Source organism: Aquarana catesbeiana, linkage group LG06 (assembly GCF_042186555.1).
Source record: "Aquarana catesbeiana isolate 2022-GZ linkage group LG06, ASM4218655v1, whole genome shotgun sequence".
NCBI classification, from domain to species: Eukaryota; Metazoa; Chordata; class Amphibia; order Anura; family Ranidae; genus Aquarana; species Aquarana catesbeiana.
Window position 1 is genome coordinate 256,297,881 of NC_133329.1, and position 24,978 is coordinate 256,322,858.

Genomic DNA, 24,978 nt, shown 5'->3' on the forward strand with positions numbered 1-24,978 from the left:
CAGACAGCCCCTCCTGCAATCAGGTGTTACTTGAGGCCAATCACAGGCCTATAAATAGCCGACAAGCACTCACATGTTTGCCTTGGTTTTGTCCTTGAGCCCTGACCTTCATCCTGTTAGCTGTTACACCTGATCCTGTCTATTCCTGCATCCCTGTAACCTTGTCCTGCAACCTGATCCCTTTCTCCTTGTCCCCCCATCTGCTGACCTACTGTTTATGACCCTGGCCTGGCTTGACTACGATTCTGGTATCCCCTTTGTTATATATACTGGTTGGTTTGTTGTCACTGTCTTAGTTATTTGTTTTTCTCACTCTGGTATTGGTGGTGTATTCACATTATATGCATTTATCTTAATAAAATCACTTACTTTCACCTACTTATGTTTGGTTTACTTTGTCGCAGTCACACAGTTCTGGTCACATCCGGTTTATGACACAGTGGTTGATAAAAACCTATTACCCTATATGTGCTGAGTATACATTGAATCGAGTGCGGTCATTGTACCCCGTGGTTTGCTCTCAGAGATGTGCGGACGCAGAATGAGATTCATTCAGGACGGTTATTTCTGAGAAGTAACTGAAAAAGGAGGGATGTGTTCAGCACTATATTGGGGGAATAGGAGCTGGGATGGGTGTTATTAATTAAATGGACATCGGTATCCTGAGGAACAAACTCTCAGCCATAGCTTCAGACAGTAAGCGGGGCTTTGTTACTCAGAGAGATTGGGGGCATCCTTAATAACATTCAACAAAGTCACATAAATACCCAGGTTAAAGCGGCTCAGGATTTTGACCACTATGTTGAGAGGTTGGTAGAGAGTGTGGTAGTACAGGACAATAATCTGTCATGGGCTCTGGCATGCAAGTAGGGCAGGCGGAGTTATCAACCAACATCAAGCCGATTGTACAGTCTCTGTATGAGGGGCAGTGGCCTTATGCGTTAGCATCACATGTCAGTAAGATTTTGCCAAAGCACATCTCTTTCACTAATCCAAGGTGGTGGTTGACTGCCTGGATGGGCTGCGCTAGTTTGAATTGTGAAAGGTGTTATGCTGCTTCATTGATCCTATATACAGAAGTGCAGACTCGGTCTGTATATTTGGTGGCATCAATGGGCTTACTGACTGGGGATTCTACCTTGTTGCATCTGAGGCTAAATTACCCACATGTGATCAGAGAGGATGGAAGCTGGAGGCAGGTTGATATTCCCCTCTGTTGGAGGCATGACCATGATGTCCTTTGTATGCCAGGTCAATGCACAGTGGTGAACGAGAAATGTTGGAAAGATATTTCACTCTGTGTGCTGGATGGAGAGATCATTGCTAGGAAGGAAGCACCTGGGTATTATTTGGGACATAGACGAGTTTGTTTCATTTGTGCCCAGGTGCATAGTATACCCTGGGCATGGTCTCTGAAATCCAGGCACAGGGATGGAATTTTGTGGTTTTGTCATTGTTTCAGGTTTATGTGTTAGTGGACTCGACATTTATATAGGAAGGTCTCGCATTTATCTATGCAATTGAGGGACGAATTGACGGTAAGGTCTTTTCGTACAAGTTAGAGGCTTTGCTGCCAATTCAGTGCCCTGAAATACCAATGACGTGCCAAAATTGCGGTAGGAAAGGCCATTGTGAGCAAGCCTGCCTAATCCGGACCCATATCTACAGTAAAGAGTTATAGGAGGTTGGGAGTGGGATGCGTAATTTGATGGGTCACATGTATATGCATATATTATGGTAATGGGTTGATTTATGTTATGGTATAGTGTGACATATGTGTATTTTAGCTTAGTAATATGCGTGAGTAAGGCCCTCCTCGAGACTCTGTATCTGAAAACTGGTTAATATTTTGCTCAGAGTGTGTGCTGGTGAATGGTGAGTGAATGGACACCCCTTGCCTGTATTGCACCCCGTCGTGAAGATGCCAGAAAGGAGCAGACATGGAATGGTGACATGGAAGCTGTTGCTGAAGAATGATGGTGGTGTGTCACTCAGTGGCAAAGCGGCACATGTATGGAAGCACAACACGTTAAAACCGTTATGGACTGTTCCATAGGAGCTGTTTCTGAAGCACATGTTGTGAAGCGTAACACGTTAAGACAGTTATGGACTGTTCCATAGGAGCCGTGTCTGAAGAAGGGTGATAAGCGCCCTTTAGGCGCAAAGCGGATTATGTTGGAAGGCAACATGATTTATTTCATAATACAAGATGCGTTTGAATATGAAATCCAACAGAGCCTCTGCACTCTTGGGGGCTGATTGGAATGTAACAGGTTGCACATCAAAGCTTTGTAGCATATCAGAACCTTCAACTGAAAGAAGCAGCCATGCCCCCTGGCAAGGGGAGTATGGGAATAAAATAGACCAACTGGTGTGATAAAGATTGTAATGTGTGGTTCTGCCGACAAGCTTCAAAGAGAACAACGGCTGCCAAGATGATTACAGAAGATCAAAGGGCTAGCTATCACTGAAGACCCTTTCATGACTAAGCCTATTTTTGAAATTTGGTGTTTACAAGTTAAAATCCGTATTTTTTGCTAGAAAATTACTTAGAACCCCCAAACATTATATATATTTTTTTAGAAGAGAGTCTAAAGAATAAAATGGCGATTGTTGCAATATTTTTTATCACACGGTATTTGTGCAGCGGTGTTTTAAACGCAAATTTTTGGAAAAGTGACACTTTCATGAATTTTAAAAAATCCAAACAGTAAAGTTACCCCAATTTTTTTGTATAATGTGAAAGATGATGTTACGCCGAGTAAATAGATACCAAACATGTCACCCTTTATAATTGCACGCACTCGTGGAATGGCGACGAACTACGGTACCTATGAATTTCCATAGGCGAAGCTTTAAAAAATTTTTACGGTTACCAGGTTTGAGCTACAGAGGAGGTCTAGGGCTAGAATTATTGCTCTCGCTCTGACGATCGCGGCGATACCTCACCTGTGTGGTTTGAACACCGTTTACATATGCGGGCGCGACTTCCGTATGCGTTTTCTTCGCTGCGCGAGCTCGCGGGGACGGGGGCGCTTTAAAAAATTTTTTTTTTATTTATTTATTTTATTTATTTTTGTACTTTTATAAATTGTGTTTAAAAATTTTTTTTTTTTTTTTTTTACTTTTATTGCTGTCACAAGCAATGTAAACATCCCTTGTGACAGTAATATGTGGTGACAGGTACTCTTTATGGAGGGATGGGGGGTCCGCTGAAAACAACGGTACCAGGATGATGCCTGCAGCTGCGGGCATCATCCCGGTATAACCCCGGAAAGCCGAGGACGCATATGTGCGTTCGGTCGGCGGGAAGGGGTTAAGGATGGGCTCGGGCATGTTCACACACACCACGTGCAGAGCCCACCAGGAAGTCAGCACGGCGCTGCGCTAATCACAGGCAGTGAGACATTTTCCCGATGTGCGACTGCAGAGATCGGGAAACGTCTCACTGCCTGTGATTAGCGCAGCACCGTGCCCACTTCCTGGTGGGCTCTGCACGTGGTGTGTGCGAACATGCCCGAGCCCATCCTTACTGAAGATGACCCAGGTCACATAGTGATGATCCATGGACGAATACTGCGCCTAGAGGCCAATAGAGCAGGATGGACAGGAAAATAATATATTAAGAAGGACTGCCTATTAACTACTTTGATTCATCAGAAACAGAAGCATTATTCGATGCAGTATTTGACAGAACACTGGCTGGAAGGAGACAGACAGACATAGTGTCAGCTGTCACTACGTCTCCACACTCATTTGCATAGAGCGGAAGACCTGCAGCAGGAGGAGGGATAGCAGTGGAAGGATGCAGTGATGAGATCAGAGAAGAGGGGAGAGGATGGGAGGCTGGGTTATGGGGCTAAGGAAAATTAATTTATGGGGGTACAGGGAACACAGTGTTATTTATGTCATATAATATACTCCCTGTTCCCACAAATTCATAACTCACCTCCATTATATAATACTGTGCTTCCTGCACCACCAGATTCATCACCCCCCCATATATGGCATTGCTCCCGCTGCACACCCAGACTTATCATAAGTCATATATGACACTGTACCCCCAGAGTCATTGCCCCTCATATATAACACTGTGCCTCCTGCACTCCCATTCTCATCACCCCTCATATATAACACCGGTGCCCCCTGTACCCCCAGACTCATCACCTCCCGATATATAACACTGTACTCCCTGCATCCCCAGACACATCATACCTAATGTATAACACTGTGCTCGCTGTACCCCCAGAATCATCACTCCCATATATAACGCTGTTCCCCCTGCACACTCAGATGTATCACCCCTATAACACTGTGCTCCCTGGACTCCCATTCTCATCACCCCTCATTTATAACACTGGTGCCCCCCTGTACCCCCAGACTCATCACCTCCCGATATATAACAGTGTACATCCCTAGACTTATCACTCCCCATATATAAGACTCAACTTCCCGCACCCTCAAGACTCATCATCCCCCATAGAGCTCCCTGCATCTCCAGACTCCTCACCCCCCCCTTATATAAGACTGTGCTCCCTGCACTCCCATTCTCATCACCCCTCATATATAACACAGTGCCCCCTGTTACCCCAGACTCACCACCCCCCGCAATGCAATTTTAGGTCTCATTCAAATGAATGGCATCTCAACTGTGACTCCCATCGATTTGTCATTCACACATCAGGGCTTTCAAATCGCGGGCAGAATCGCTGCAAATATGCCTGCGATTCAAAATGCTGAACTGTGAATGCAGCCTGAGAGCTTTGTTTTTGCAGGAGGGCTCTGCCACCAGTGTTCAAAAATCAATGGCAAACTGTCCCCCATAAGGTCACCTGGACAGAGCAGAAGGGCACTTGCTGCAGAAAAGCTCAATCTGGTTCATGAAAGATTTTCCTGAAGAGGAATGCTGTTGGTAACGAGAACAAGTCCTTCCCAGAGTAAAAGGGCCAAGGCCAAAGCATCCCTGGAGAGCAGCAGGGACACAACATGAAAAAAAAAGGAGGGAAGCAGCGCCACTAAGTGTAGCATTAAAATCAAGCACATTTATTCTCAAGGTAAACAACTCACATGTAGATAGTCTTGAACATGGCATATCAAATAGCAAGTCACTCTGTGTCCTAGAAACAGTCCTGCTGAGGGTCTGGAGACAAGCCGTCAGAAATCCGTGATCGTTCCGGCTGATCCCCACGATCCTCGGTTGGGTAGGCAGTTTACACACTGACACTTCAATAACAGCTCAAGAGTGATGTTGAGAGTGACAACATGGGGGCATGGTGTGCATTCAGAACATGCATGTGCCTTCCTCACCTGAGTATCCCTAGGACTGATTCTTCATGGACTGTCCATTTTAACAAAAATTACCTTTTTGGATATTATAGCCCTCTGAGCTATTATCCATCCCCTCGTCTCTCATCCTCTAAGCCCAGTGCGCCACTTTTGCTCACTTTAGGGACACATAAGCTACCTTAGTGCGGTCAAAAGGTAAATGCTGCAGTTTTAGTTCAAAGTAAATGTTACATTGGGTCACAAAGTAGCAGCAGACCTTTGGATCTCTGTAAAAGTGAAAAGATGGCAGCAAGTGCAAGGAAAATGCCATCAAGGGCACTGGCTGCAGGGAAGGAGGTGACAGAAATTGGGTCGGCTGTTCAGGTTCTACAGCAAGGGATGCTTTAATTTGATTTAGGTGATTGGTGGTTGAGTGGAGCTTACACACCCATCTGAACTTTGGTGGCCTCATTGCCAGAGGGTCTTTCAAAGAGACACTCGGCAGGATCCATGGGTTGCTGTTGAGCTTCTGAAGTGGTGGTTTAAAACAAATTGTCATGGGTTGAAAAATTGAGAACCTGCTCCAACTAGGGGAAGAGTGGCTGGCCAGGACTTAGTTGTAGCAGTTGGGCAGATGGTGGCAAAAGTCACACAGTGGACACAGAGAGCTTGGAATGCCCACTCAACTAGTGATGGTGGGAGGCCTGAGAAGGGCCAAAGTGCAGATGCTAAAATCTTCACCAGAGCTCTTACAGGTGGGACACTGCAGGCAAAATCCAGGTTGCAGTCCCCTGACTCACCCAAGCTGGCTACAACTAAGAGAAGGTGAAAGTTCCTTGCAGTACTGGAGCTCTTGATTCACTAGGCATTAGATAACACAGGCATGTTAACAAAAGGGATGAGGTCAGGCATGTTTGGACATGAGTCTGAACCCACCTGTGCTATCCCACATGGAAACTTTCAGCGCCAACAGAAAATCATAGCAGAGGCATTCTCCAACCCACGGCTGCCCATATGAAAAGGGAATGTACACGTGTGGGCAGGAAATACCTCCACCACCTAAGATTGCCGGACTTGACAGCTTCCCTGTGGGATAGCTCAGGTGGGTTTAGGTTCATGGTATTGCTGGCAGCCACATATTTATTGGCTGCATGCCAGTGGCCTCACAAAGGGAAGAAAACCCAGCAATGGAGCATAAAACAAGTGAGTGTAGCATCCCTGTCCATACTTGTTGGACCACATGTCCATGGTTATGTGAACTAGGGATGAGCCGAACACTCCCCGGTTTGGTTCGCAGCAGAACATGTGAACAGGCAAAAAATGTGTGCGAACACTGTTAAAGTCTATGGGACACGAACTTAGAAAAATCATAAGTGCTCATTTTAAAGGCTTATATTCAAGTTATTGCCACAAAAGTATATGGAGACCTGGGTCCTTCCCCAGGGGACATGTATCAATGCAAAAAATAGTTTTAAAAATGTCCGCTTTTTCAGGAGCAGCGATTTTAATAATGCTTAAAGTGAAACAATAGAATTGAAATGTTCCTTTAAATATCGTGCCTGGGGGGTCTCCTTAGTCTGCCTGTAAAGCGCATCTTTCCCAAGTTCATAACAGTACCACAGCAAAATGACATTTCTAAAGGAAGGGTCTGTTCTGGATTTTGGGTGGGACCCCTACACCATTTTTTTTTTAATTTAGCGCAGGGTTTCCCTTAATTTCCACATCAGAACTGAAGGACCTGGTATGGATTTTAGGGGGATTTTTTTTGGTTCGGGGTTCACCTTAACCACTTGAGCCCCGGACCATTATGCTGCCAAAGGACCAGAGGTCTTTTTCCAATTTGGCACTGCGTCGCTTTAACTGCTAATTGTGCGGTCATGCAATGCTGTACCCAAACGAAATTTGCGTCCTTTTCTTCCCACAAATAGAGCTTTCTTTTGATGGTATTTGATCACCTCTGCAGTTTTTATTTTTTGCGCTATAAACGGAAAAAGACCGAAAATTTTGAAAAAAAAATATATTTTCTACTTTTTGTTATAAAAAAATCCAATAAACTAAATTTTAGTCATACATTTAGGCCAAAATGTATTCGGCCACATGTCTTTGGTAAAAAAAATGTCAATAAGCGTATATTTATTGGTTTGCGCAAAAGTTATAGTGTCTACAAACTAGGGTACATTTTCTGTAATTTACACAGCTTTTAGTTTATGACTGCCTATGTCATTTCTTGAGGTGCTAAAATGGCAGGGCAGTACAAAACCCCCCCAAATGACCCCATTTTGGAAAGTAGACACCCCAAGGAAATTGCTGAGAGGCATGTTGAACCCATTGAATATTTATTTTTTTTGTCCCAAGTGATTGAATAATGACAAAAAAAAAAAAAATATTTACAAAAAGTTGTCACTAAATGATATATTGCTCACACAGGCCATGGGCCTATGTGGAATTGCACCCCAAAATACATTCAGCTGCTTCTCCTGAGTATAGGGATACTACATGTGTGGGACTTTTTGGGAGCTTAGCCGCGTACGGGGCCCCGAAAACCAAGCACCGCCTTCAGGATTTCTAAGGGTGTAAATTTTTTATTTCACTCTTCACTGCCTATCACAGTTTCGGAGGCCATGGAATGCCCAGGTGGCACAAAACCCCCCCAAATGACCCCATTTTGGAAAGTAGACACCCCAAGCTATTTGCTGAGAGGCATATTGAGTCCATGGAATATTTTATATTTTGACACAAGTTGCGGGAAAGTGACACTTTTTTTTTTTTTTGCACAAAGTTGTCACTAAATGATATATTGCTCACACAGGCCATGGGCATATGTGGAATTGCACCCCAAAATACATTTAGCTGCTTCTCCTGAGTATGGGGATACCACATTTGTGGGACTTTTTGGGAGCCTAGCCGCGTACGGGGCCCCGAAATCCAATCACCGCCTTCAGGATTTCTAAGGGTGAAAATTTTTGATTTCACTCTTCACTACCTATCACAGTTTCGGAGGCCATGGAATGCCCAGGTGGCACAAAACCCCCCCAAATGACCCCATTTTGGAAAGTAGACACCCCAAGCTATTTGCTGAGAGGCATGGTGAGTATTTTGCAGCTCTCATTTGTTTTTGAAAATGAAGAAAGACAAGAAAAAACATTTTTTTTTTCTTTTTTCAATTTTCAAAACTTTGTGACAAAAAGTGAGGTCTGCAAAATACTCACTATACCTCTCAGCAAATAGATTTGGGTGTCTACTTTCCAAAATGGGGTAATTTGGGGGGGTTTTGTGCCACCTGGGCTTTCCATGACCTCCGAAACTGTGATAGGCAGTGAAGAGTGAAATCAAAAATTCACGCTCTTAGAAAGCCTGAAGGCGGTGCTTGGTTTTCGGGGTCCCGTACGCGGCTAGGCTCCCAAAAAGTCTCACACATGTGGTATCCCCGTACTCAGGAGAAGCAGCAGAATGTATTTTGGGGTGTAATTTCACATATTCCCATGGCATGTTTGAGCAATATATCATTTAGTGACAACTTTGTGCAAAAAAAAAAAAAAAAAATTTGTCTCTTTCCCGCAACTTGTGTCGCAATATAAAATATTCCATGGACTCGACATGCCTCTCAGCAAATAGTTTGGGGTGTCTACTTTCCAAAATGGGGTCATTTGGGGGGGTTTTGAACTGTCCTGGCATTTTATGCACAACATTTAGAAGCTTATGTCACACATCACTCACTCTTCTAACCACTTGAAGACAAAGCCCTTTCTGACACTCATTGTTTACATGAAAAAGTTATTTTTTTTTTGCAAAAAAATTACTTTGAACCCCCAAACATTATATATTTTTTTTTAAAGCAAATGCCCTACAGATTAAAATGGTGGGTGTTTCATTTTTTTTTTTCACACAGTATTTGCGCAGCGATTTTTCAAACGCATTTTTTGGGGAAAAAACACACTTTTTTAAATTCTAATGCACTAAAACACACTATATTGCCCAAATGTTTGATGAAATAAAAAAGATGATCTTAGGCCGAGTACATGGATACCAAACATGACATGCTTTAAAATTGCACACAAACATGCAGTGGCAACAAAATAAATACATTTTTAAAAGCCTTTAAAAGCCTTTACAGGTTACCACTTTAGATTTACAGAGGATGTCTACTGCAAAAATTACTGCCCTCGATCTGACCTTCGCGGCGATACCTCACATGCATGGTGCAATTGCTGTTTACGTTTGACGACAGACCGCCGCTTGCATTCGCCTTAGCGCGAGAGCAGGGGGCGACAGGGGTGCTTTTTTTTTTTTTTTTTTTTTCTTTATTATTTTTTTGCTTTTTTATCTTATTTTTAAACTGTTCCTTTCATTTTTTTTTTTTTAATCATTTTTATTGTTATCTCGGGGAATGTAAATATCCCCTATGATAGCAATAGGTAGTGACAGGTACTCTTTTTTGAAAAAATTGGGGTCTATTAGACCCTAGATCTCTCCTCTGCCCTCAAAGCATCTGACGACACCAAGATCGGTGTGATAAAATGCTTCCCCAATTTCCCAATGGCGCTATTTACATCCGGCGAAATCTAAGTCATAAAATGCTCGTAGCTTCTGGTTTCTTAGGCCATAGAGATGTTTGGAGCCACTCTGGTCTCTGATCAGCTCTATGGTCAGCTGGCTGAATCACCGGCTGCATTCTCAGGTTCCCTGTTGAGACAGGAGAGCCAGAGAAAAACACGGAAGACGGTGGGGGGGGGGCATTCCCTCCCACGGCTTGTAAAAGCAGTCTGGAGGCTAATTAGCAGCTAGGATTGCTTTTACATGAAAGCTGACCGCTGGCTGAATAGAATGATACCAAGATGATACCTAAACCTGCAGGCATCATTCTGGTATAACCATTCAAAGTCGTGAATGGCGTACCCGAAGACAAAAAAATGGTTAACAATAAAGCACAGTAAACGGTAAAGTATAAAAAATTGCATACCTGAAAAGCAAACATGATAAAACATAATAACAATAAAACATTGCAGAATAGAATACAGTAAAAAAGAGCAGAACAATAGAGAGAGAGAATAGAGAGAGAGAGAACAATGAAACGACAACTATTTTTTTTTATTTTATATATATTTTTTTTTTTTTACACTTTTTTTGTAACTAACTTTTATAACGGTAACCGGTTCCAGGTTCGGGTCTCTCAAAATGCGATGGCATCTTGGGAGACCCTGTGAAAGTGTGCCTAGTCTGTGCAATGCTGTACCCTACGCTAATACTCAACTAGTGCATGGTAGCGTTCAAAACATTCACCAATGCAAAGACCAGGATTGTCAGGACAGGAGGGACAATAATAGCGGGTGTCACGCCTATATCCGCGCTTGCTGCAGACACAACATCTTTTTTGGGGGGGTTCGTTGGGTAGGGGTACTCGGGAGGACATAAAGAAAATGCCTCTCATGCAGCCGACTGCATTTGGTTGGGGATGTGAATGGGGGAAGTACGGGCGCTGCAGAAGCGGTGGGTTCCCAATTAGGATTGGCGAATGCAGCAGGAAGGGCATTATGGGCACGACGGGCCTGTGTTTGTCTTCTTGGTGGCAGCGGGACACTACTTGTGCTTGCCACCTCACCAGCTTGAACTGCACTTATGGGACTCGCCACGTCACCAAGTGTTACTGCAGTGCTGGTTTGACTACGACCGGGGTGTACTAGGCCGCTGGCGCTTGCCAGTTCAATAAAAAGCTACAAAAAAAACTGTTAGCGATCGCAGGGATCAGGCCTGACTCTGCGAACGCTGCAGTTATGCGTTAAGTGTTTTGTAAGTGACAGTGATCGATCGATACTGCACTTGGGTGGGCTGGGCCGGGCGGAGGGGCAAAATGCAGGTGCTAGCAGGTATCTGGGCTGATCCCGCTAACACTGCGTTTTTGGGAACCCTAAACTGCAGGGAATGCCAGTATAGATCTGATCGGATCAGATATTGATCCGTTCAGATACTATACCACTAAGGGAGTTGTACGGTGCGTGCGTGGGTGTTAGCGGTACTGGCGCTAATCTGACGCTGCTTGGGGCTGGTGCTTGCCAGTTCACCAAAATACTACCAAAAAAACTGTTAGCGATCGCAGGGATCAGGCCTGACTCTGCGAACGCTGCAGTTATGCATTTAGTGTTTTGTAAGTGTCAGTGATCGATCGATACTGCACTTGGGTGGGCTGGGCTGGGCCGGGCGGAGGGGCAAAACGCAGGTGCTAGCAGGTATCTGGGCTGATCCCGCTAACACTGCGTTTTTGGGAACCCTAAACTGCTGGGGACGCTAGTATAGATCTGATCGGACCAGATATTGATCCGTTCAGATACTATACCACTAAGGGAGCTGTACGGTGCGTGCATGGGTGTTAGCGCTACTGGCGCTAACCTGACACTGCCTGGGGCTGGTGCTTGCCAGTTCACCAAAATGCTACCAAAAAAACTGTTAGCAATCGCAGGGATCAGGCCTGACTCTGCAAACGCTGCAGTTATGTGTTTAGTGTTTTGTAAGTGACAGTGATCGATCGATACTGCACTTGGGTGGGCTGGGCGGAGGGGCAAAACGCAGGTGCTAGCAGGTATCTGGGCTGATCCCGCTAACACTGCGTTTTTGGGAACCCTAAACTGCTGGGGACGCTAGTATAGATCTGATCGGATCAGATATTGATCCGTTCAGATACTATACCACTAAGGGAGGCGTATGCCACGTGCGTGGGTGTTAGCGGTACTGGCGCTAATCTGACGCTGCCTGGGGCGACGCATATCACCGCCGGGCGATCAGGGGGCTAAACCTTTATTCGGTAATAAACGGCGGGTGCCCTGACACTAAAAAAAATAAACAAACTAACCAGCGTCACCCGTAACAGTTATACGGTGATCAGTGGTGAAAGGGTTAACTAGGGGGCCATCAAGGGGTTAAAACATTTATTCTGTAGTATATGGGGGTCCCTGATGCTATAAAACGCTGACGGCGAACCTAAATATTTAGGTCCCTAACTAGCGTCACCAGCGACACTAATACAGCGATCAGAAAAATGATCGCTTAGCGACACTGGTGACAGGGGGTGATCAAGGGGTTAAAACTTTATTAGGGGGGGTTAGGGGGGGTATCCTAGACCTACAGGGGGCTAATACTCACTGTCCCAACACTGTAACTGTCACAAACTGACACCAATGCAGTAATCAGAAAAAAAAAAAAAAAAAACTGCTGGTGTCAGTTTGTGACGGGGGGGTGATTGGGGGGGGATCGGGGGGGTGATTGGGGGGGGAGGGATCGGGGTGTTTTGTGTGCCTGGCATGTTCTACTGTGTTGTGTAGTGTTGGTGCACTCACATACCTGTCTTCTCTCCTCGGGCCGGAACGGAAATTACTGAGCCGAGGAGAGATGACATCATTTCCTTTGCTGCTGTTTAGCATACAGCAGCAAAGGAATGATTCGATTGTCCAGCGGCGATCGCGAGGGGGGGGCCACGAACGGATGGCCTCCCCCTCACCTCTGATCGCTGTGGGACAAAAGACGACCGCCTCGGGCACCGGGGGGGGGTCCGATCGGACCCCCCACCCGCGGAAGGCAAATCACGTATATGTACGTGATTTTGCCTGTCCGTGCCACCTTGCCGACGTACATCGGCGTGAGGCGGTCGTCAAGTGGTTAATATTCATACCGGACCCAAAGGGCCTGGTAATGGACTGGGGGGGAACCCATGCTCTTTTTTTCAATGAGTTTTAGCTATATTGCAAAGACCCGACAATTCATTACAGCCGCAATCAGTTTTAAATAACAATTTTTCCCTAGAAATGTAATTTTACTGTGGTACTTTTCTAAACATGGGAAAAATGCACCACTTTGCAGGCATACTATAGACACCCCCCAGGCACGATTTTTAAAGGAATATTTCATTTTTACTGTTTCACTTTAAGCATGAAAAAAAATCACTGCTGCCGAAAAAATGGCCGTTTTTAAAAAAAAAATTTGCATTTATACATGTTCCCTAGGGCAGGTCCCATGTCCCCAAACACTTTTTATGACAATAACTTGCATATAAGCCTTTAAAATTAGCACTTTTGATTTAAAAATGTCCACTTTTTCAGGAGCAGCGATTTTAATAATGCTTAAAGTGAAACAATAAAATTGAAATATTCCTTTAAATATCGTGCCTGGGGGGTCTCCTTAGTCTGCCTGTAAAGCGCATCTTTCCCCCATATATAACACAGTGCTCCCTGCATCTCCAGACTCCTCACCCCCCCTTATATAAGACTGTGCTCCCTTCACTCCCATTCTCATCACCCCTCATATATAACACTGTGCCCCCTGTTACCCCAGGGCGGTCTCCTTAGTCTGCCTGTAAAGCGCATCTTTCCCCCATATATAATCCCTTTGTTAAAAAAAAAAAAAGGAAGTGCATTATTGGTAGTTGGTTGCTATAGTGGTGAATAGCTACATTAAAGCGGAGTTCCACCCATTTAAAAGTCAGCAGCTACAAAAAGTCTACCTGCTGACTTTTAATAATCAGACACTCACTTGTCCCACAGTCCAGTGATGCGGGTGCAGGAAGCCTCGCTCCTCTCCCCCTCCTCTCTGCGGCGCCCGGCTGTGGCTTCAAAGCTTGGCGCGCACTGCGCATGCGCGAGCCACGATGCATGCTGTGAATGGCCCAGGAAATCTTCTGGGACCTATGACGTGTCCCAGAAGATTGCAGGGAGGGAGGGGGAGAGGTGATCTTTCTCCCGGCGCTGCGGAGCCAGAGGAGGAAAGTGGGAGCTTGGTGCCCGCTCTTCCCTCAAAAAAATGACATACCAAATGTGGCATGTCAGGAGGTCACCTGCACTTAAAGCGGAAGTTCCATTTTTGGGTGGAACGCCGCTTTAAGTAATACTAAAGGCTTTTTAAAAAAAATAAACATGTTATACTTGCTTGCTCTGTACAATGGTTTTGTACAGAGAAGCCCAATCCTCTTCTCTGGTTCCACACTGGCACTCCTGGTTCCTCCTCCCCTGCTGAGTGCCCCCATAGCAAGCCGCTTGCTATGGGGGCACTCAAGCGTGCTGATTCCCGAGCCCCGCTCTGTGTGTCTATTGATACAGAAGATGGGGCTCAGCCCCACCACCTGCATTCTCCTCACTGGCTGTGATTGACAGCAGTGGGAGCCAATAGCTCCTTGTGCTGTATCTGAGCCAATGAGGAAGGAGAGAGTCAAGAGAACCTCTGCTCTGGTGCACATTGCTGGATTAAGATTTGGCTCAGGTAAGTATAAGGGGGGTGGGGGGTAATTGGGCAGAGGGGCTGCACAAAGAAGATTTTAGAATGCATGAAGGTAAAAAAAACCTTCAGCCTTTAGAACCACTTTAGTCTGCCATTTTTCCAAATTGCAAACAAGTTTGGTTTGCTTCAGACTCATGTTTGAGCCTGACTTTAAAGGAGTTGTAAAGGCAGAATGTTTTTTTATCTTAATGCATTCTATGCATTAAGATAAAAAAAAAACCTGTGTGTAGCAGCCCCCCCAATTACCTACCTGAGCCCCTTCTCTCTCCACCGATGTCCACGATCCCCTCAGCCATTCAGGACAATCCTCCTGATTGGCTGAGACAGAGCAGCAGTGCCATTGGCTCCAGTGGCTATCAAAGTCAGTCAGCCAATCAGGGGTGACAGGGGCAGGGCCAGATCAGGGCTCTTTGTCTGAATGGATATACGGAGCTCTGACTCAGCTTGGGTGCCCCCTGTAGCATGCTGCTGGCTGAGGGGCACTCAAAGGAGGAAGGGGCTAGGAGAAGCAAACAGGGACCCGAGAATAGGAGGATCTGGGCTGCTCTGTGCAAAACTAACTGCACAAAGCAGGTAAGTATAACATGTTTGTTATTTAAAAGAACAAAAAAATAAAAACGAGCCTTAACAATCACTTTAACCTCATCCCTAGTGCAAAAGAGACTGGAAGGCAGGAAAACACAGAGGAGGCTGCAGTCGGTGAAGGAAGAGGGGGTACAAGATCAGAAGAAGCAGCAGGAAGTACAGTAGATAAAAACATTAGGAGATAACAACCAGACATATGACCCCTACACAGTTGACTACCCAACCACGGATCAGAATCAGACAGCCACTCAGAGAATGAGTATCAGATGCCTGAATTGATAGATCCATAGCAATTAACAGGTAGTTTTGTGAATGCCCTATTAAATCAGTACAACATCCCAAAAAAAATAATAATTATTAATTAATAATTATTTTTTGGGCAAAAAAAAAAAGAGGTTATACTTACTATTCACGGTGCAGAGGGGGCACCCACGCAGATGTACTCCTGATCCGAGCTGTGTGCGTCCATAGACACACATAACACTGGTAAGCCCCACCGCCTCTCACGCCTCACAGGAGTTTAACTGACAGCAGCAGGAGCCTATGATCCCCAATGCTGCCTGTGTCTCCAGTGAGAGAAGAAAAGAAGGAAGAGGGGATTGCAGTGCTGCAGTTTGATTGTGACAGGACTCAGGCAGGTGTTTAGGGATGGAGGAGAACAACTAGTGGGGAGTTTTACATTTTAATACTCACTTATCAGGGCACACCTTTTTCCATATGAATTGTTCACACCTTGTACATTTCAGTATACATCAGAAACAATTTTAATGTGCAAGGAACATAAAGGCTGGTTTCACACTGTCCCATGTGCATTGTAGCACCTGTGGTAGCGCACGCACTTAAGTGTGAAATAGCCAATATAGTTTCCCTTTCACACTAAACTATGGTGCACTGATCTTAACCAGTCCCAAAAATAGAATTTCTAGTTAAAGTATATTTCGCTGCACAAAAAACAAACTCAAGAATGGGCCCAAAAGGAAGGATTTTCCTATTCTCCAACATACACACTAGCACTACCACCAAAAAAAGAGCCTATAAAACATACTTGTTGCTAAAACTTGCAATTTGTTCCTAAACTTTGTTTCCAGCCAAAAACAAATTGATAGACCAATCAAGTCAAATATCCAGCTAGACAGAGGGAATACATGTACATATACATATATGGTACATATGTACAACAGGACCTGTCTAATACACACAAGCAACAATGGCATCTCAGACACAGCATGGCTACTGTATGTCTTTCTAAGCCTTTCCTTATTTAAACCAATCCTAAAGGAAGAAAGGTATGATTTTATAGAGGTTTATTGATACAGAACTAAAACTCAAACTATACTGCAGAAAGTAACTATAATACATTCAATGGCATCCTTTGTGTACTCTTATGCCCCGTACACACGATAGGCTTTTCCGACGGAAAATGTTCTATGGGAGCTTGTTGTCAGAAATTCCGACCGTGTGTAGGCTCCATCGGACATTTTCCATCAGAATTTCCAACACACAAAATTTGAGATCTGGATCTCAAATTTTCCGACAACAAAATCCGTTGTCGTAAATTCCGATCGTGTGTACACAATTCTGACACACAAAGTTCCACGCATGCTCGGAATCAAGCAGAAGAGCTGCACTGGCTATTGAACTTCATTTTTTTTGGCTCGTCGTACGTGTTGTACGTCACCGCGTTCTTGACGTTCGGAATTTCCGACAAGATTTGTGTGACCGCGTGTATGCAAGACAAGTTTGAGCCAACATCCGTCGGAAAAAAACATGGATTTTGTTGTCGGAAAATCCTATCGTGTGTACAGGGCATTAGTGGAAATATCAGCAAAACTGACCACAAGAAGTAATAGTTTTGCTTCATCTCCCAGACAAAAAGACCATAAAAATAGATTGCTTATTATAGAAGTTATTTATACTGCTCAGATGTAATAGCTTTTTATATTTCTATAACAAACATTTCCTTCACTACGGCTTTGATGTAACTACAACTCACTCAAGCTCAGTTGACAGTAAATTATTTTGGAAACAGTATTTCATTTTACAGTAAATAAATATATTAAACAAAATATATTTTTTCAATGCAGAATTAACAAGGAAACAAATGCAGACAACTGAGCAATGAAAGAGCACATCAAAGCAAGGCTTACAAGTACATGCTTAAATACACAACTCTTTGATTTTGGGAAAATATCCATTCTGAAAAGCTGTGATATTTCCTTTGGTTCATCCCACAAGAATACAGCATTCTCTTTCTGCATAACAAGCAGCGTTTCAGCACGTTGCTTATTGTGTTTTAGCACAGCAATGAACCGCTCAAAAAAAAAAAAAAATAGGACCAAGTTCTTTTATCCACCACGATCCATAAAATGAAAACCTTATGTCTAAACAAGCTGACGTTTGCATTTCAAAAGTGACTAAATGTTTCTGTTTTGCAGAATATAGCACAGCCTATGTTGGCTGAAGTACCAAATAAGCAAATCTCTTTCCCTGTACATTGAACAACTATTACCCAGATCCTCCGTGGAAAATAATTTAGGCAAGCTGCCATGTCATTGGTTTAGAAATGTAAGACTTGGAATCATGTGATCCCCTGACAGCTAACGCAGTTTAATATCAGAATCAAAGCCACGGCATAGTCCTGAGACGTCAACAATTTTAACAACTTCTTGTAACAAACACAATTAGTCTAGAAAAGACAAAAGAAAATGAGAGAAAACCTAGAGTACTTACTTAGTGGAAAAAGGGACAGGAATCTGAGACGGGAAGTGTTTCCACAAGTTTTAATGGTTTGCAGATGTTTGCTAGGCTTGGCTAAAGGCTCAAGGCACAGCTTTTTATTGGTAGGGACTTCTAAACTACTTAGTAACATTAGAAGTTCTATTTATTCATTCAAATACTGCCAGTCCCCGTTAGTATTTACATTCTACAACTGGCAGCCCTGTTAATGAGAAAACCAAAATGAAAGTTGAAAAAAATCTGCACCAGATATACCGAATATCAAAGAAAAAAATTTATTTATATCTACAGTGCACCTGGAAAGTATTCACAGCGCTTCACTTTTTACACATTTTGTTATGTTACAGCCCTATTCCAAATTGATTATTCATAATTTTCCTCAAAATTCTACAAACAATATCCCATAATGAAAACATGAATGAAGTTTGTTTGAAATCTTTGCAAATTTATTAAAAAATGAAAAAATCCCATGTACATAAGTATTCACAGCCTTTGCCACAACACTCAAAATAGAGCTCAGGTGCATCCTGTTGCTGATCATCCTTGATATGTTTCTACAACTTCAGTTAAATTCAGGTAAATTCAGTTGATTGGAGATGATTTGGAAAGGCACACACCTCTCTATATACAGTCCCACAGTTAACAGTGCATGTCAGAGCACAAACCAAGCCATGAAGTCCAAGGAATTGTCTGTAAACCTCAGAGACAGGATTATATCAAGGCACAGATCTGGGGATGGGTACAGAAACATTTTTGCAGCATTGAAGGTCCCAATGAGCACAGCGGCCTCTATCATCCGTAAATGGAAGAAGTTTGGAACCACCAGGACTCTTCCGACAGCGGGCCGCCCAGCCAAACTCAGCGATCTAGGGAGAAGGACCTTAGTCAGGGTGGTGACCAAGAACCCGATGGTCACTATGACAGGTCTCCAGCATTTCTCTGTAGAGAGAGGAGAACCTTCCAGAAGAACAACCATTTCTGCAGCACTCCACCAATCAGGCTTGTATGGTAGAGTGGCCAGACAGAAGCCACCCCTCAGTAAAAGGCACATGACAGCCTGCCTGGAGTTTGCCAAAAGGCACCTGAAGGACTCTCAGACCATAAAAAACAAAATTATCTGGTCTGACGAAACAAAGATTGAACTCTTTGGCCTGAATGGCAAGCGTCATGTCTGGAGGAAACCAGGCACCGCTCATAACCTGGCCAATACCATCCCTACAGTGAAGCATGGTGGTGGCAGAATCATGCTGTGGGGATGCTTTTCAGTGGCAGGAACTTGGAGACTAGTCAGGATCAAAGGGAAAGATGAATACAGCAATGTACAGAGACATCCTTAATGAAAACCTGCCCCAGAGCGCTCTTGACCTCAGACTGGGGCGAAGGTTCATCTTCCAACAGGACAACAACCCCAAGCACCCTAGCACAAAGGAGTGGCTACAGGACAACTCAATGAATGTCCTTGAGTGGCCCAGCCAGAGCCCAGACTTGAATCCGATTGAACATCTCTGGAGAGATCTGAAAATGGCTGTGTACCAACACTCCCCATTCAACCTGAGGGAGCTTGAGAGGTCCTGCAAAGAAGAATGGGACAACCTGCCCAAAAATAGGTGTGCCAAAATGACTTGAAGCTGTAATTGGTGCCAAAGGTGCTTCACCAAAGTATTGAGCAAAGGCTGCGGTACTTATGTACATGGGATTTCTTTTGTTTTTTATTTTTAATAAATTTGCAAAGATTTCAAACAAACTTCTTTCACATTGTCATTATAGGGTATTGTTTGTAGAATTTTGAGGAAAATAATTCATTTAATCCATTTTGGAATAAGGCTGTAGCATAACAAAATGTGGAAAAAGTGAAGCACGGTGATTACTTTCCAGGTGCACTGTATATACAGCTGTGCTCAAAAGTTTGCATACCCTGGCAGAAATTGTGAAATTTTGGCATTAATATTGAAAATATGACTGATCATACCAAAAAACTGTCTTATTTAAGGATAGCAATCACATGAGGCCATTTATTATCACATAGTTTTTGGATCCTTTTTAAATCATAATGATAACAGAAATCACCCAAATGGCCCTGATCAAAAGTTTACATACCCTGGAATGATTGGCCTTGGTACAGACACAGAAGGTGGCACACAGGTTAAAATGGCAACTACAGGTTCATTTCCCACATTTGGGGCTCTTTAAATCACAATTAGTGTCTGTGTATAAGTAGTCAATGTGTTTGTTAGCTCTCAATTGCATGCACTAAGCAGGCTAGACACTGAGCCATGAGGAGGTAGAAAATAACAGTCAAAAGACCGGTGTAACAAGGAAATGAAACTTTACAAAGATGGAAAAGGATATAAAAAGATATCCAAAGCCTTGAATATGCCAGTCAGTACTGTTCAATCCCTAATATGAAGTGGAAAATTTGGGGATCTCTTGATACCAAGCCAAGGTCAGGTAGATCAAGAAAGATTTCAGCCACAATTGTCACAGGAGCTGTTCGGGATACAAAGAAAAACCCACAGGTAACCTCAGGAGAAATACAGGCTGCTCTGGAAAAAGATGGTTGGTTGTTTTTAAGGAGCACAATACGATGATACTTGACATCCGCAGATGGGATCTCCCATCCTGAGCGGGTGTCATATGACGTCCTTGGCTTCTGGGCAGTATAGGGGGCGCGCGCGCATGCCCGCCGCATCACCGAGGAGCCTGTGCGCATGCCCGGCGGTCGCGATGTCCGCCGGGCACTCGCGATTGCTTGTGACAGAGAAGGAACGTGGATCTGTGTGTGTAAGCACACAGATCCACGTCCTGACAGGAGACAGATCATGTGTTCCTAGTATATAGGAACACCGATCAGTCTCCTCCCCTTGTCAGTCCCATCCCCCCACAGTTAGAATCACTCCCTAGGTAACACATTTAACCCCTTGATCGCCCCCTAGTGTTAACTCCTTCCCTGCCAGTGACATTTATACAGTAATCAGTGCATATTTATAGCACTGATTGCTGTATAAGTGTCAATGGTCCCAAAATAGTGTCCGATATATCCACCGCAATGTCACAGTCACGATAAAAATTGCAGATCGCCGCCATTACTATTAAAAAAAAATTAATAATAAAAATGCCATAAATCTATCCCCTGTTTTGTAGGAACTTTTGTGCAAACCAATCAATATACACTTATTGCGATTTTTTTTTTACCAAAAATATGTAGAAGAATACATATCGGCCTAAACTGAGGAAAAAAATTGTTTTTGTTTTTTTTAAATTGGGATATTTATTATAGCAAAAAGTTAAAAATAGTGTTTTTTCAAACTGCGACTGAGCTCAGTGATGTGCAAACTTGGTGCTCTATTGACTGTGGTACTAATCACGTGGCACTGAGCTCAGTCGCAGAATTGTCGCTGTTGTCACTTTCAGTGTCTGATGACGAATTTCCCCACGAATCACTATCGCTCAGTTCTGCAAGTGATTTTAATTCACTATCGCTGTTTTCTAGCTGGTCTAAAACAAGTTTTGACGTAGAGGGACGGTTTCCATTGTCCTGATTGTGACGTCGAACTTTGTGCAGTCCCATGTTTCAACATTTTTCATACCCAGGATGTTTACTAAACCAAAATACAGTGTCTAGTATTACAGTGACTAGTAATATTGCACCCTTGTTTGGACAAATTTCAGTGTTTTTGATTTGATTACATTATTGAATAAAATGCATTCTTATTTTTTATAATTATTTATAGTTATTTATTATATTATAATTTATGATTTAGTGTTTCTAACTTTATCATACCCAGGATGTCTACTAGACTCTTGCTTGGACAGATTTAAGTGAGTTATTCCTAAGAATTACAGGCCTACAATATAAAACGCCAAATTTCCACAAAAAACAATGTACCGCTTTGACATTCAAAAATCAGACATAATCAGACCACCAGGGAGGTTAAAGTGAATAACTCAACACCAATTTCACTATATGGACCACTTATGTATTTATACATGTTGATCATATCCCCCCTTAATCTCCTCTTCTCAAGCGAGAATAAATTCAGTTCATCTAATCTTTCCTCATAGCTGAGCTCCTCCATGCCTCTTATCAGTTTGGTTGTCCTTCTCTGCACTTTCTCCAGTTTCCTGATATCCTTTTTGAGAACTGGTGTCCAAAACTGAACTGCATATTCCAGATGAAGTATTACTAATGATTTGTACAGGGGCAAAATGATCTCTCTCTCTCTGGGGTTCATACCTCTCTTAATACAAGAAAGAACTTTGCTCGCTTTGGAAACCACAGCTTGGCATTGGATGGTGTTATTACAGTGATTGTAAAATCTTGTTTTGTTTTTTTTTTTTAAATAACATGTTATATTTACCTGCTCTGTTGCAGTGGGTTTGCACAGAGCAGCCCAGATCCTCCTCTTCTCAGGTCCCGTTTCACTGCTCCTGGCTCCTCTCACCTGTTGAGTGCCCCCACAGCCCAACAGCTTGCTATGGGGGCACCCGAGCTGAGCTGCAGCTCCATGTGTCCATTCAGACACGCAGCTGTCGTTTGTTCCAGCCCCCTCTCTCCCCTGGTAGGCTAACTGACTTTGATTGACAGCTGCAGGAGCCAATGGTGCCAAGGCTGTGCCACAGCCAATCAGGAGGAGAGACCTGGATGGCCACTGGAAAGAGATGGGGCTCAGGGTAAGTATTAGGGGGTGCTGGGGCAGCTGCTACATACAGAAGGTTTTTTATCTTAATGCATATTGATATTTCCAAGCTTGTAGACTTTACCTTACACATTAACTGTGTGTGGGGAACTGTGTCAAATGCTTTTGCAAAATCCAAATATACCACGTCCACAGCCACCCCTTTGTCCAAGGTTTTACTTACCTTCTCAAAAAATCTGGTTTGTTTGACAACTTCTGTCTTTCATGAATCCATTTTGTCTGTTGCTTAAAATATTTTTTTCCAGCAAGAACTCATCTATGTTGTCTTTTATTAAACTCCCCAATGTCTTCCCAACTATAGAAGTTAAACTAACAGTTCTATAGTTATTTGATCCCTTTTTTAAATATGGGCACCACATTGGCTCTACGCCAATCCAGTGGTACCATTCCAGTCATTAACGAGTCCCTAAAAATTTGAAACAATGGCTTTGAAATGACAGAGCTCAATTCTTTTAGGATCCTTAGGTGGATGCCATCTGGTCCGGGTGCTTTATCCACCTTTATTCTGTCTAAATTGTCATATATCACTTTTGAGCTATTGTGGATCATTTGTGGCTATGTCAATACCATCCCCATTATGGACATGCTTCCCCATGCTTCTTTGTATACACAGAGCTGAAAAAGTATTTAATAAAATTTGCCTTCTCTTTGTCCCCAGTCACACACTCTAGATTATTGTGTAAAGGGCCTACATGCTCAGACCTGACCTCTTTACTATTAATATATTTGAATAATTTTTTGGGGGTTGTCTTACTACCTCTTGCAATCTGTCGTTCGTTTTTAATTTTTTGTGGCCTTGATTTCATTTTTAGATAATCTGTTATATTCTTTGTAACATTTAAACAATTACAGTGTTCCTTCATTTTTATATTTTTTAAAAGCCCTTTTCTTATTATTTATAACTTTTTAACGTTGTCCATGAGACACATAGGTTTCATTTTTAGCCTTTTAAAATTATTGCCCATGGGAATATGCTTTGCAGTGAGTTCACATACAGTCTTTTTGAAGAATTCCCATTTCTGTTTTGTGTTCACCAATGCTAATTTGCTCTCTTAAAGTTAAGTGTTTTTATCTGTCCCGTATGTGTTTGCTGCTTACAGCTAACATTAAATGAAATCATGTTATGGTCACTGCTACCCAGATGGTCTTTTATATGAATATTGGTAATAAGCTCTGCATGGTTTGAGATTACCAGGTCCAGCAGAGCGTCATTCCTAGTCCGGGCCTCAATAAACTGGACCATAAAATTGTTTTATAATAGGTTTATACATTTTTGCCCTTTAACTGTCCCAGCAGTGCAATTCCCGAGTAGGTAAAATTCCCCATTATTATCACTGTCCCAGCCCTTGCAGCCCTTTCCATCTGTGCAAGGAGCTCAGTCTCCACCTCCTCTTTAACACTGGGAGGTCTATAACAAACTCCAATGATAACCTTTGTAGTATGTACACCCATGTACAGTTCCACCTATACTGCTTCAGACTCATCACACTCTCCATCAACTAGGTCCTCTTTCACACTCACATATTATATATTCACATTAGTCTCAGCCATCAAGGAGCTTACAATCTTTGGTCCCTAACTCACATTCATACATACACATATTAGGGCCAATTTAGACAGGAGCCAATTAACCTACCAGAAAGTCTGTGGAGTGTAGGAGGAAACCAGAGTACTCAGAGTAAATGCATGCAGGTACAGGGAAAACATGCAAACTTCAGGCAAGTAGTGCCATGGTTGGGATTTAAACTGGCGATCCTAGTGCTGTCACTTTGCCACCATGCTGCCGTGGGCCAGTTTGAAAGAACAAAAAGAAAAGCACCCTCTGCAGAAGGTATTTAACACAAGAGTCTCACAGCTTTCTACCATTTTTTAAGAATTGGATTCAACTGGAAAAATATGAGACTTCTTGAAACAAAATGAAGAAAAAACATTTATCAATATTGCCACAATGTTTTTGTGAAATATAATTGACATTGAGTTACCAAGGCAGTCTGTGAAGGCAAAAAATTGTTTAGAGAACACTTTCACAGTTTTTCATGCAATTAATTTAGATGTGTTTTACATGTACTGTATTTTACATGTGTTCACTGTGCAAACCTTCCAGATTGTCAGCACATGAAAGATAACATACTCAATTGACCAGCACAGTGCCTACTGAAAACATCATTAAAAAAGTCACGGCTTGATGTCACTAGCTACATAAGTACAAGCAAGTTATGTGTTTAATTACATGTAAATGATGTAACAATTGACACAAGAAGTGTTCTGTTTTCATAGATGATCTGGAAAAAAAATAAGGGAAAATAATTACAAAAAATATTATGAAAATAGTATGATTTAAAAGGGGGTAGCAGAAAATTCTCATATACAGCTACACAAAATATTTACGCTTAATAACACAAAGACATTCCTATGCAGATCTTATTTTTGTGTCATG

The 24,978-nt window shown here is 43.0% G+C and overlaps 1 protein-coding gene across 4 annotated transcripts in view; it reads right to left on the reverse strand.

Moving 5' to 3' along the window:
* Window positions 1-24,978, reverse strand: part of GULP1 (GULP PTB domain containing engulfment adaptor 1) — a 1,281,953-nt gene that overhangs the window by 622,302 nt on the left and 634,673 nt on the right. The window contains exon 1 of one of the 4 annotated variants that reach the window (XM_073633219.1): window positions 17,839-17,890. The exons of the other annotated variants lie outside the window; for them this stretch is intronic. The gene's annotated coding sequence lies outside the window, so the exon portion shown is untranslated. Of the gene's footprint in view, window positions 1-17,838; window positions 17,891-24,978 lie in introns of those variants that run through there. 4 annotated transcript variants of the gene reach the window in all.